The sequence below is a fragment of the Chiloscyllium punctatum genome, chromosome 7, assembly GCF_047496795.1.
Source record: "Chiloscyllium punctatum isolate Juve2018m chromosome 7, sChiPun1.3, whole genome shotgun sequence".
NCBI lineage: Eukaryota > Metazoa > Chordata > Chondrichthyes > Orectolobiformes > Hemiscylliidae > Chiloscyllium > Chiloscyllium punctatum.
Window position 1 is genome coordinate 61,785,037 of NC_092745.1, and position 12,609 is coordinate 61,797,645.

Below are 12,609 nucleotides of genomic sequence, written 5' to 3' on the forward strand. Positions count from 1 at the left end.
TGAAACTAAGAGAAAATTGCAGAATGAGGGAGGTGATGAAGCGAAAAAGCTAGGATTACTATTTGAACCTTACTGTTTCTTATCTACATTAAAACCTGGATCCAATTCAACTGTAAATATCTTAAATTTGTGGAGAGGAATGGGTTTCATATTTTGAAAATATTTTGCAATTATGTAATTGGGCAAATAAGTTACAAATGTAAAGTGTTGATTAGCTAAAATAATGAGCCTCATTCGTAAACAAGAAAGGGAGGTGCATTAACAAGCCTTGTAAAACTGATCAATGTCAAGTGGCAAATAAAGCATATTGATTCATGAACAAACCAGTTCATTATAAAACTGTAGTGATTGCACTAAGGTTTAATAGTTCACTGGAGATACCTAAGTTGAAGTGCTCCAGGGCGCACAATAAATGGGAGCAGGGAGCAAATTGCACAAATCAGATGTTGCCAAATAAAGGCATCTCCAAGCAAAGTACAGTATTAATCAACAAAAACAAATTTCAGGAGAACCTCTGCAGGTCTGGCAGTATGTGGGAAGAAAGCAGAGCTAATATTTGAAGTCTGTTGACTCTTCATCAGAACTGATATAGGGTTAACATGCTGGTTGATCTGATTCTTCCTTGTCTTGAGATTGGATGAACTGTTACATGCTACAGATTCTTTCCATTTGATATTTGTGCGGTTTTGCCCATCAGCAACAGGTTTCTCTTTCCAGTAGTCAGTCTCTGAAACTGATTTCACTAATGGCTCCTACTTGCCCCATTCTTTCTGCAGAATTTAGAAAGGTTTATTTCTTCATACCTGTATACATTTTGGTAACTGTTGAATCTGCTTCCAACACCATTTCAGACAATCTGTCAGATCATAACAAGCAACCGCATCATTAATCTTAAATGTGTCCTCTGTTGACCATCCAGCTAGTGGAAAGTTTCTCCCTATCTATGCATTAAAATGCCTCACATATGAAACACTCTATTAAATCTCCCAAATTTCCTTGTACTAAGAAGAACAACCTACTTTCTTTCATCTCATTTCCTCATTCCAGGTGAAAATGGAATTTATAGAAGAATTTTATAGAATTACTACAGTGTGGAAGCAAGCTATTCAGCTCAATAAGTCCACACCAAATGTCCAAAGAGCATCGCACCCAGACTAACCCATATCCCTGTAAGACTGTATTTCACATGACTAACCCACCTAGCCTGCATATCACTTGGCACTTTGAGCAATTTAGCATAGCCAATCCACCTAACCTGCACATCTTTGGACTGTGGGAGGGAATCGGAGCACCCAACAGAAATCCATGCAGGCACGGGGAGAATGTGCAAACTCCACACAGTCGCCTCAGGTCAGAATCAAATCCAAGTCCCTAGAGCTGTGATGCAGCAATATGAACCATTGAGCCACAGTGCAGCCCAAATCTGGACATTTCTTCTGATCTACTTTTTGTCATTTACATAAATGATTTAGATGTGAGCATAAGAGGTACAGTTAGTAAGTTTGCAGATGACACCAAAATCGGAGGTGTAGTGGACAGCGAAGAGGGTTACCTCAGGTTACAACAGGATCTGGACCAGATGGGCCAATGGGCTGAGAAGTGGAAGATGGAGTTTAATTCAGATAAATGCGAGATGCTGCATTTTGGGAAAGCAAATCTTAGCAGGACTTATACACTTAATGGTAAGGTCCTAGGGAGTGTTGCTGAACAAAGAGACCTTGGAGTGCAGATTCATAGCTCCTCGAAAATGGAGTCGCAGGTAGATAGGATAGTGAAGAAGGCGTTTGGTATGCTCTCCTTTATTGGTCAGCGTATTGAGTACAGGAATTGGGAGGTCATGTTGCGGCTGTACAGGACATTGGTTAGGCCACTGTTGGAATTCTGGTCTCCTTCCTATCAGAAAGATGTTGTGAAACTTGAAAGGGTTCAGAAAAGATTTACAATTGTTGCCAGGGTTGGAGGATCTGAGCTACAGGGAGAGGCTGAACAGGCTGGGGCTGTTTTCCCTGGAGCGTCGGAGGCTGAGGGGTGACCTTATAGAGGTTTACAAAATTATGAGGGGTATGGATAAGATAAATAGACGAAGTCTTTTCCCTGGGGTCGGGGAGTCCAGAACTAGAGAGCATGGGTTTAGGGTGAGAGGGGAAAGATATAAAAGAGACCTAAGGGGCAACTTTTTCACGCAGAGTTGGAGTTGGGAGGTCACGTGGTGGAGGCTGGTACAATTGCAACATTTAAGAGGCATTTGGATGGGCATGTGAAATGGAAGGGTTTGGAGGGATATGGGCCGGGTGCTGGCAGGTGGGACTAGATTGGGTTAGGATATCTGGTCGGCATGGATGGTTGGACCAAAGGGTCTGTTTCCATGCTGTACATCTCTATGACTCTATGACTGTAAGAGCTTGACCTTAGTTGAGTGATTCCCATAATTGAACTCAGTATTTTATGTGAGGACAATGACTTACAAATGTTCAGCACAACTTTGGTGTTTTATGGACATGCATATGTTGCAGCCTTATGCTCGTTGTTTTCAGCACAAGGTTAAGATTCTAACTGACTTATACTTGCATTTAATTGCAGGTACTGCTTCTGAATGATTTTAAATGGCCATGGACATTATCTGGTCACTGCAATAATATTTCAGCTCAACCATTTTCCATAGTGAGCAAATAAAAAGCAAGTGGTTTCACTTCCTAAACAACCATTACAAAATAGAGATTTTTAAAAAAGAGATGAACTGCAGCAGATTTTCATGTCATGAGAGAGATTCAGTGTGATCCTGCACACATGAATGTGGTATGTCTATGGACACACACACACACACACAAAGTAGTTGACAACAAGGGCAGCTGTAACTGTGATGTTCTCAATGAATCAGTAACCTGTCAGGGTTCACAGCCTTAGCTTGAACGTAAAGAAGAGCATTATGACTGGTTAACTGGTAGCTGGCTGTGCCTATGAAATTCCACATTTAATAGACAACACCAGCAGAGCAGGGGAGATGACTGCCAAAAAGATATACCTCAGACATTGGCCATATTGGGTGGGATATGGAAAAGTGAGACAGGTTGACATTTATAGTTTAAACCCATTGACAGAATATTGGGCAGGCTGAGGGAACAGTGACCTTAATATTGGCCTGATTTGATTTGATTTTCTGGTCGAGCAAAATTGTGCCAGCATTTTTCAATTTCAGTTTTAATTTCAGACCTGAACTAGGGGGCATAGTTTTTAAGGCGAGGGGGGAAAATTTAAAGGAGTTCTGCAAGATAAGTTTTTTACACAGAGGGTGGTAGTGCCTGGAACATGCTGCTAGGGGAGGGAGTGGACGTAGAGCATAAGGTATAGGAGTAGAAATTAGACCATTTAGCCCATTGAGTCTACTTCGCCATTCAATCATGGTTGATACGTTTCTCACCCCCATTCTCCTGCTTTCGCCCCGTAACCCTTGATCCCCTTGATACTCAAGAACATATCTATCTCAGTCTTAAATATACTCAATGATCTGGCCTCCAGAGTCTTGTGTGGCAATGAATTCCATAGATTCGCCACTCTCTGGCTGAAGACATTTCTCCTTACCTCCACTCTAAAAGGTCTTCCCTTTACTCCATGTCTATGCCCTTGGGATCTCGTCTTTCCTACCAATGGAAACATCTTCCCAACATCTACTCTGTCCAGGCCATTTCGTATTCTGTATGTTTCAATTAGATCCCCCCCCCTCATCCTTCTAAACTCCATTGAGTATAAACCCAGAGTCCTCAAAATGTACCTCATATGTTAAGCTTTTCATTCCTGAAACCATTCTCATGAACCTCCTCTGAACACGCTCCAGGGCCAGTACATCTTTCCGGAGATATGGGGCCTAAAACTGCACACAATACTCCAAATGTGGTCTGACCAGAGCCTTAAAGAACCTTGGAAGTACATCCTTGCTTTTATATTCAAATCTTCTCAAAATAAATGTCATCATTGCATTTGCCTTCCTAATTACTGACTCAACTTGCAAGTTTACCTTGAGAGAATCCTGGACTAGAACTCCCAAGTGTCTTTGTAATTAGACTTCTGAACTTTTTCCCCATTTAGAAAATAGTCCATGCCTCTATTCTTCCTATCAAAGTGCATGACCTCACACTTTCCCATGTTGTACCCCATCTGCCACTTCTTTGCCCACTCTCCTAATCTGTCCAAATTCTTCTGCAGTCTCCTCACCACCTCAATGCCACCTGTCCCTCTACCTATCTTTCTATCATCTGCAAACTTAGCCAAAGTACCCTCAGTTCCTTCATCTAGATTGTTAATGTATAAAGTGAAAAGTTGTGGTCCCAGCATTAAGCCTTGTAGAACACCACTTGTTACTGGCTGCCATCCTGAGAAGTACCCTTTTATCCCCAATCTCTGCTTTCTGCCAGACAGCCAAACTTCTATCCATGCTAGCACCTTGTCTCTGACACCACAGGCCCTTATCTTACTTAGTAGCCTCCTGTGCGGCACCTTGTCAAAGACCTCGAAGACCAGGCAGATAACATTCATTGGCTCTCCTTGGTCTATCCTGTTTGTTATCTATCTGTTTCTAGCAGATTTGTCAGGCAACACTTCCCCTTGATGAAAGCTTTCCCCTATTTCAGTATACTCTTCCAAGTATTCAGAAATCTCATCCTTCACGATGGATTCCAGGATCTTATCACGACTGAAGTTAGGCTAATCACTTTGTAATTTTCCATCTTTTGCATTACTCTCTTGTTAAAACAGGGGTGTCACATTAGTAATTTTCGAGTTTTCTGGGACCCTCCCCGATTCTATTGAATCCTGAAAGATCACCACTAACGCCCTTTGAACTCTGGGGTGTAGTCCATCTGGTCCAGGTGATATATCCACGTTCAGGCCATTCAAGTTTCTAGCACCTTCTTTTTGGTAGTCACCATCCTCAGCTGTGCCCCTTCACTCCCTTGAATGTTTGGGGTATTACTTGTGTCTTCCACCGTGAAGACTGAGGCAAAATAATTATTCAGTTCCTCAACCATTTCCTTGTTCCCCACTACTATCTCAACAGCACCATTTTCAAGCAGCCCAATGTCCACTTTTGCATTGCTTTTGCTCTTTATATATCTAAAGAAACTCTTACAGTCTTCCTTTATATTACTGGCTAGCATACCCTCATATTTAATCTTCTCCCTCCTTATTTCTTTTTTTTGTTGCCCTCTGTTGGTCTTTGTAAACTTCCCAGACCTCTGGTTTCCCACTGCCCTTTCTCCTTTGCTGTTATGGTATCCTTGACTTCCCCAGTCAGCATGGTTGCCTCATCCTCCCTGTACCGTGCTTCTTTTTCCTATGGATAAATCCCTGCTGTGCCTCCTAAATTACTCCCAGAAACTCCTGCCATTGCTGTTCCACTGTCTTTCCTGCTAGGCTCCTCTCCCAATCAGGTTTCCTGATGAAGGGCTTTTGCCCAAAATGTTGATTTTTCTGCCCCTCAGGTGCTGCCTGACCTGCTGTACTTTTCCAGCACTACACTCATGGCTCCTCTCCCAGTCAGTTTTACTCAGCCCCTCCTTCTATAGTTGCCATTATTCACCTGTAATGATTCTATCTTCTCCTTCTCAAATTACAGTGTAAATTCAATCATATTATGATCACTATCTCCTTAAGCCCCTTTATCAAATCTGCCTCATTGCGCAATGCTAAATCCAGTAGGTATGATGGCAAAGTTTAAGACATATTTAGACGGACACATGAACAGGCAGGGGATAGAGAGATACAGACCCTGTGCAGGCACTTAGGATTAGTTTAGAATGCAATTATGGTCAGCATAAACACCATGGGCTGAAGGGTAAGATCCTGTGCTGTACTGTTTCCATGTTCTATATTCTTAACTGTGCTTTCCAAGTCTCCCATTTTTCTCAGGTCAGGCCTCTTGCTATCTTTGCTATTTACGTATTCTTTACTTTATATTGTTTGATTGATACTATTTTGTATATCACTTAATTCTCTTTTAAATATGCAATGGGTCATTCACCAATCCCCCATGTGGTTGGCATATGTTCTTTCAGTGTGTCTTTCATCATAATTCCACTCTTCAGAAATCCATTGTTGATTGTAAAGCATTCAGCACTCCTGAGGTTGTGAAAGATTATAAATGTCTTTTTGTTCTTTCATCATGCAGTTCTTACATACTGCACTATGTTTTCTTTGCACAGCTGCAGACTTGCATTAGATTAGATTAGATTCCCTACAGTTTGGAAACAGGCCCTTCAGCCCAACAAGTCCACACAGACCCTCCGAAGAGTAACCCACCCAAATGCCTATACACCTGGAGGAAACCCATGCAGACACGGGGAGAATGTGCAAACTCCACACACAGTCATTCGAGTCTGGAATCGAACCTGGGACCCTGGTACTGTGAGGCAGCAGCGCTAACCACTGAGCCATCGTGCCGCCCTTAGATGTATGAAATTTTATGGTTTTATTTCAAATATTCATTGGTATTTCATTTTACTGTGGGCAAAAACAGTGCATTGCCAAGAGCTAGCAGACTCCATCAGGTTCATTTCAACAAAATACACTTTCAAAGTTTGTTTTTAGATTCTACTCACCCATGATTTACTAAGTGCTTAGAAGATGTTATAGTAAACAGTGGTTGATTCTGTTCTCATAAAACCAATGATGTCTGGCACTTAAATACATTAGCATTCTGTGGAACAGCCACATCTTTCTGGATAGATATTTATGTTTTGGCATTGCCTCATTCAGAGTAGGATTGCCCCTTCCCAGCTTGGCCCACAGATTTGGATGGAATCCAAGTCAAGATTGCACTTTGTGATGTTATTTTTTTAATGAGTTGTTTGTTTGGTGACTGCATAATGAGTTATTTTCCTGATTGATGATGTTATTCTTTCAGCAATGATGTGACTAAATATAATCTCTGAGAGCTCTGATGCTGGATATTGCTCAGCAAGGAATGGTCGTGAAACCAAAGAACTAGAATTAATGATTCAAAATGTAGTTTACATTTGCAGCCCTTCACAATACTTTAAGTTGACCAAATGGCAAAGCAACCTCCCCACTCCACTCCTCCACTTTCACTGAACCATGAATATCTCAGTGTTGCTCAGGAAACCTTTGAAATGGTGTTATTTTCAGAGCCTGGGACAGTTGTAATCTGATGGGCTATACAAGAATTTGAAGTTTACTCACTTTCTCTTCCCAGTTCTATTAAAAAGAACTGTTTTTAATTTGAGAAATAGGATGGCAATAATTTCAACTGGCATAATAATATATGGGATGTGCTTGTTGAAAGAACTAGGTTTAAGAAACAGAAATATATATTCTATTTATTAATCTGTAGTGACTCTATAATATTATCCAAGGCTCTTGTAATGTATACTTTGCCAGGATCTTTCGCCAAGATTTCAAAGCTTCCAATGACTCATGCTGGCTCAGAAGGAAGGCCAGGAAGTAATGTTCAAGGCTCCCATGATTTTTCAGTGCTCTTTCAGGCTCCACGCCAGGAGGTCACATTTCTGAGGCTGAACCCTATGATGTCAATGATAATTTGGTAGAGTCTCCCTCCGTCTTATTGAATGTAAAGGGAAGTAGGTATTTTTAGTGAGCTGTCAGGTTATTCTCTATAAATGCACATGTGTAAGTATTCGAGGATACTATCTCTATGATCACTCGCAGCATACACTGGCCTGGAGGTTTTCTACGTATATGTTGGATAAGTCTTCCATCTACATTGCCTGCTCCTTATCTCATCTGCATCTCTCCTTCTCTCATATGCCAAGTCTGTCTCACTTCTTATTTTCCACCAGGTACTCCATTTGGTTACCCCATCCTGAATGCTCCCATGTTAACGATCTGCTATTATCTGTAGTAATGTTGCATGTGTGTATGATGAGGAAAGCATGCACCTTTAAGAGAGGTAAGTGGTGGCCTGCATGTGACATTGTGCCATCCTCTTATATGACATTCTTCAATAAAGTAACTGGTACTGCCCTGAATTACTGCCACTGTATTCTGGAATCCATCAGCAAAAGTCAATTTGTTTATCATTGTGCTAAAGCCTAGTTTACATTATTGTCTCCGATAGAGTTGTAATGTAATGTATTTAGTTACTTTGCAAATAAATCTTTTGATTCTTGTTCTTTAGTAAGAAACCTCTCTTAGTGTTCACATTATACAGTTAACAAAGTAACACATGTATTTCATGGTGGCAGTTAGTGTTCAGTTTTGAGAAAGTATTCTAGAAAACCGATCAGTGGTCAATCCTCGAAACTCTTTCTCGTTAACGTCAGAAGACCATCATCATGGTGGTACAGTCTTTACAGTCACAACTCCTGTGGCAGCTGAGTCCAGGACCAAAATCTAGAAGCAAGAAATAATCAGATTGAAACTGCTACAACTTATTCTACAGCATGGCAACCTCAGGAAAGGGAGGGTCTGTGAGTACACCCTGTTTAGTGGAATCAGTTAGCTTCCAGCTAATGAGCTTTGGTGGAATAGACCCACTAAAACAAAAAAAAACAAATTGACACATACCTGAATCTGAGGATTCAGATTTGTTGCGCCCAAAACTGCAAGGTCATAAGGCCTGAATTAGTCACCTGAGTTTTCCATGCTGTACATTGTAAATCTATTATTGTGATCAGGAGGCTTGGGAGCAGATTTGTGACACGGACCTAAAGGTAGAAATTTGGCTTTACTTCTAGAACACTGTAGCCTAACATTAATTCAGTGGTGATCCCTGGTTAGAGTGTGAACTGAACTGCCATGGAGTGTTTACAGTGCTTTTTGATGCTCTTTTCTGTTGAAGTATCCTCAGTTTTTTTAATTCACTCATGGGATGTGTGCATCACTAGCTAGGCCTATATTTATCGCCTGTCCGTAGTTGTGTTGGAGAAAATGTTAGCGAGCTAACCTTGTTAGACAGCTGCAATCCACATGCTGTAGGTAAAATCAATTCTGCCATTTTATTTCTCTGGAAAAGACTTGAAATGTAAAACAAATGTGTTAGAGTCCATTTTGTTTCCTATTTTTAAAATAGCGATTATTTTACATCCCATTGAAATAAATAATATCCCAATCCACAGTCAGTATCACCTACTGATTGTGTTCAGTTATAACAGTGTCTCTCCCAGCACAGTGAGAAGAAAAATAAAGTAGCTACAGTTGTAAAGCAGTACAGTGCATTTCAGCTAGTGTCAGCTCAGCAACAGTTCTGTTGAGATTTATGGAGTCAAAGAGCATGGTTTCTGTAAATGCAATAAGGATATAAGAAACACGTTTACAAATGTCTGAGTAATGAACATTTGTATGCACGAACACGATTCCAAATATAGTTATAATTTTGAAGACTTGACAGATGAACATTTCCTGTATTTCCGAACAGCTGCTTTACATTGTCCTGCGTTGTGTTTTGACTTGTGTATAAATCGACTTGTGAACAGACACCAGAAAGGAATTCATTTGCATACTGGGGGCTGTCTGTATGTACTCAGAGACCAGGCAGCAGGACAACTCTCTCTCTCTCTCTCTTTCTCTCCCCCCCCCAACCCTCCAACTCCTCAATGGTGTCAGAAATTTGGGACTTCATACAGGTGCACATCTGACACAGGAACAACAGGCTGGATTGTTGGTTGGGGGTGAATAGGGTGTGCAAACTGATACAAAGGGCTGCCAGACTGCAGCAACCTGGTTAGGACCCTGCTGCCTCAGGCATGACAGCATCTGGACAGGTGGGTGGCTGCTTTGGAGAGGCAGATTCAGCATGCTCAGTGTCTGCTGGATATAGGCACAGGCCCACACATCATCAATCTCACCATCAGCAAGGCGACAGGGGGACCTTGACCTCACAAGGAGACAGGGCAGTGCCAGTACCTATCCAGCTAGAGGAAGACCAAAAACAGGGAGAAGTCTCCTCTCAGGATACTCCAGGGATGGCCAGGCCTTCCACCTCCACCTTGCCAGCCCCCCCAATCTCCCTCAACCCTGAGAAGGTTCCCATAGATGGCACGGGTGACACATCAATCAGAAAAAATGTTCATATTTGTAAACGTGTAGTTTTTTCTGTGTTGTTTGTGTGTCGTGACTCACTGTAGCATTGAAGGTACAGAAACCATCCTCGGTGCACCATGATGTTCAATGGCCCAAGGTACAAAGTGAGTAGCTCCTGCACCATGGCCAGGTGATGGAAAAGTTGACGGTGGTTGTTATTTTGGCAGTTTTCCAGATAAACAATCATGGTTATTGTATCACGGTTATTAGTGGGATTCTCTTCTTATCCTGCACCATATGGGAGGAGACAAGGGACAAAGAAGAGGAGGCTAATGCCAAAGATTCACATGAACAATAATCACCATAATAACCTTTTGCAGTTCGCTAGTGAAAATCTCACCTTGACATTCAGCACTTGGTTGGAATATGCAATATTTTGATTGAAAGGAGTCTCACTTGACATTTTGTCTGATTTTCCCAAATTTCTCACTGTAGCTGAGGTGTGAAGGTGCTGACTGGGAAGATTCTACTCTGAGCTTGATCTGGATATTGGGTCTTAGCCATTTAAGATCTTAAGCTGGTTTGCGCACATATCTGCATAATTTCATGATAGAGGGTGACTCTGAAGGCTCTCATCAGTATTAACTCTTTCCCATCCTTTTACACCCTTCTTTAACAGGTTTGTTTATCTACTGCCAAGGTCTGGTTTGTTTATCTACTGCCAAGGCACCTTAGTCAACATAATCTTACTACAACCAATTTTGGAGAATTTATAACTTGTTTCAATTGTAAGCCATCTCCTTCAAATGCCTCCTAGCTCTATCCTCACTTCTTATGCCAGTGGAAAGAGCTCATTGGTATATCTTCAGGTCCCCAACTGGAACTATCCAGTATGTTGCATTACTGTCCCTTATTCCATCACCACCCTTCTCACCATTAGCCCTGCTCCTATAACATTTAGTTACTTCTTTGTGAGGCCTCATCAAACGTTTTTGTTTCATTAAATCCCTTTGATTCAGTTCTCGATCATCTCAGCTCAATATTCATCAATACGAACTAACCACAGGAGGATTTCATCCTTTTGGTGTGACCATTATCATTCCTTTAAATTACTTCCATTGACATTCTTTGTCCTGATCTCATCTATCACTGCTGACTTTGTCATCCGCCACTGATTTCCTTTCCTCCAATAGATTAATTTTCAAAAGTTATTCTCATTTGAGAAATCCTCCATAGCCTCACTGCATCCAACCTATACAGACCCTGGTCCTGTGTCCGAAGTTATCTTTTGCTGTACATTACACCCCTCAGCTCCACCAGTAATGGCAAGTTCGAGAGCCATCAGATCCTTGGTGTGTGGAATTCATACCTTTCAAATACTCCATCTTGCTGCATTGTTCTACACTTGGAAGTTTCTTTAAACATGACTAATTGATCGCATTGTAACCAGCCCCACTAAATACTCCTAATTCCTGCTTTCTAACTGCCCCTGAACCTAGTGAAGCGCCAATTAATTCAGCCTTATCCATCTGCTTCTGCAGAAGAGAAATCACCATCAAAACTTTAAATTGTGAATAGATTGCTTTATTCCCATGATAGTGTGCAATTATTATACACAGAGGAGACTTCTGGATAAGTAAAGACTCTCAAAGTTCTGAACCTAATTCATTAAGTCCCTACAATGTCCAGTAGTCACATGGACCTCAATATGCCTCCTGGATGGAGTTATTAAGAGGGTGTAGATTGTTGAGGTTGTTTCACACACTATAACACATCATCACTTCACTTTCTTAAATGTTTCCAGATTGGCTGCACACCCCATTCATCCAATATTTGACAAGCTTCATTTACAAATTTCCTGTTGATATATTGAGTTAATGAAGAAAATAAGCACTGTGCTGAAATTTAACCTGCTTTCAAATTAATCTTGAAACAGTTTTATAAAGCTTCCCTTGAGGATAATGCTGCTGACTGTTTATATGTTCTCAGGGAAATGGCAGCAGCAAATTCCATTTTTCATTAGCACTTCCTGGTTCACATGTCAGAGAATTATTACAGTTATTTATAATCACTGGAAAAGGCTCCTGCTATTAGACCAGTGTTTAGAGCTGAGGCTGATATGATTCAGAGGGTGGATCCCATGTTATGTTTATTCCTTCCTGACCCCTGCATCTACAAATATTTCAACATCTTCTCAATCTCATCACATATATTCAAAAATCTTGTATTATCTGAGTCTTGAGAGAGCCAGAGTAGAAGAAGGAAAATTAAACAAAAAAATGTTACTTAGGACAGGCTTTATTGTGTTTAGTGAACATGCCACCCAGTTGTGCAACCCTACTACTCAAGTAGTTATAATTTTTATGTTATTTTCACAGTTTGAGATTATTTTGATATACCTTATCTTCTCCCAATTTACACAATTTTAAATATATTCTAAAGGATTGGATAGAATCCTTACCATGCAGAAAGATGCCATTCGGCCCATAGTGTTTTCACAGACCCTTCGAAGAGCAGCCCACCCAGACTCCACATCTTATCCCCGTAGCCCTGCATTTTCCATGGCTAATCCACCTAGCCTGCATAACCCTGTACACTATGGGGCAATTTAGCATGGCT

General features: G+C 41.1%; 1 long non-coding RNA gene across 1 annotated transcript in view; it reads left to right on the forward strand.

The window, feature by feature from the left end:
- Nucleotides 1-12,609, forward strand: part of LOC140479721 (uncharacterized) — a 259,861-nt gene that overhangs the window by 234,945 nt on the left and 12,307 nt on the right. Inside the window, exon 2 of the long non-coding RNA XR_011961102.1 lies at nucleotides 1,954-7,808. This is a non-coding gene — a long non-coding RNA (uncharacterized lncRNA). The remainder of the gene's footprint in view (nucleotides 1-1,953; nucleotides 7,809-12,609) is intronic.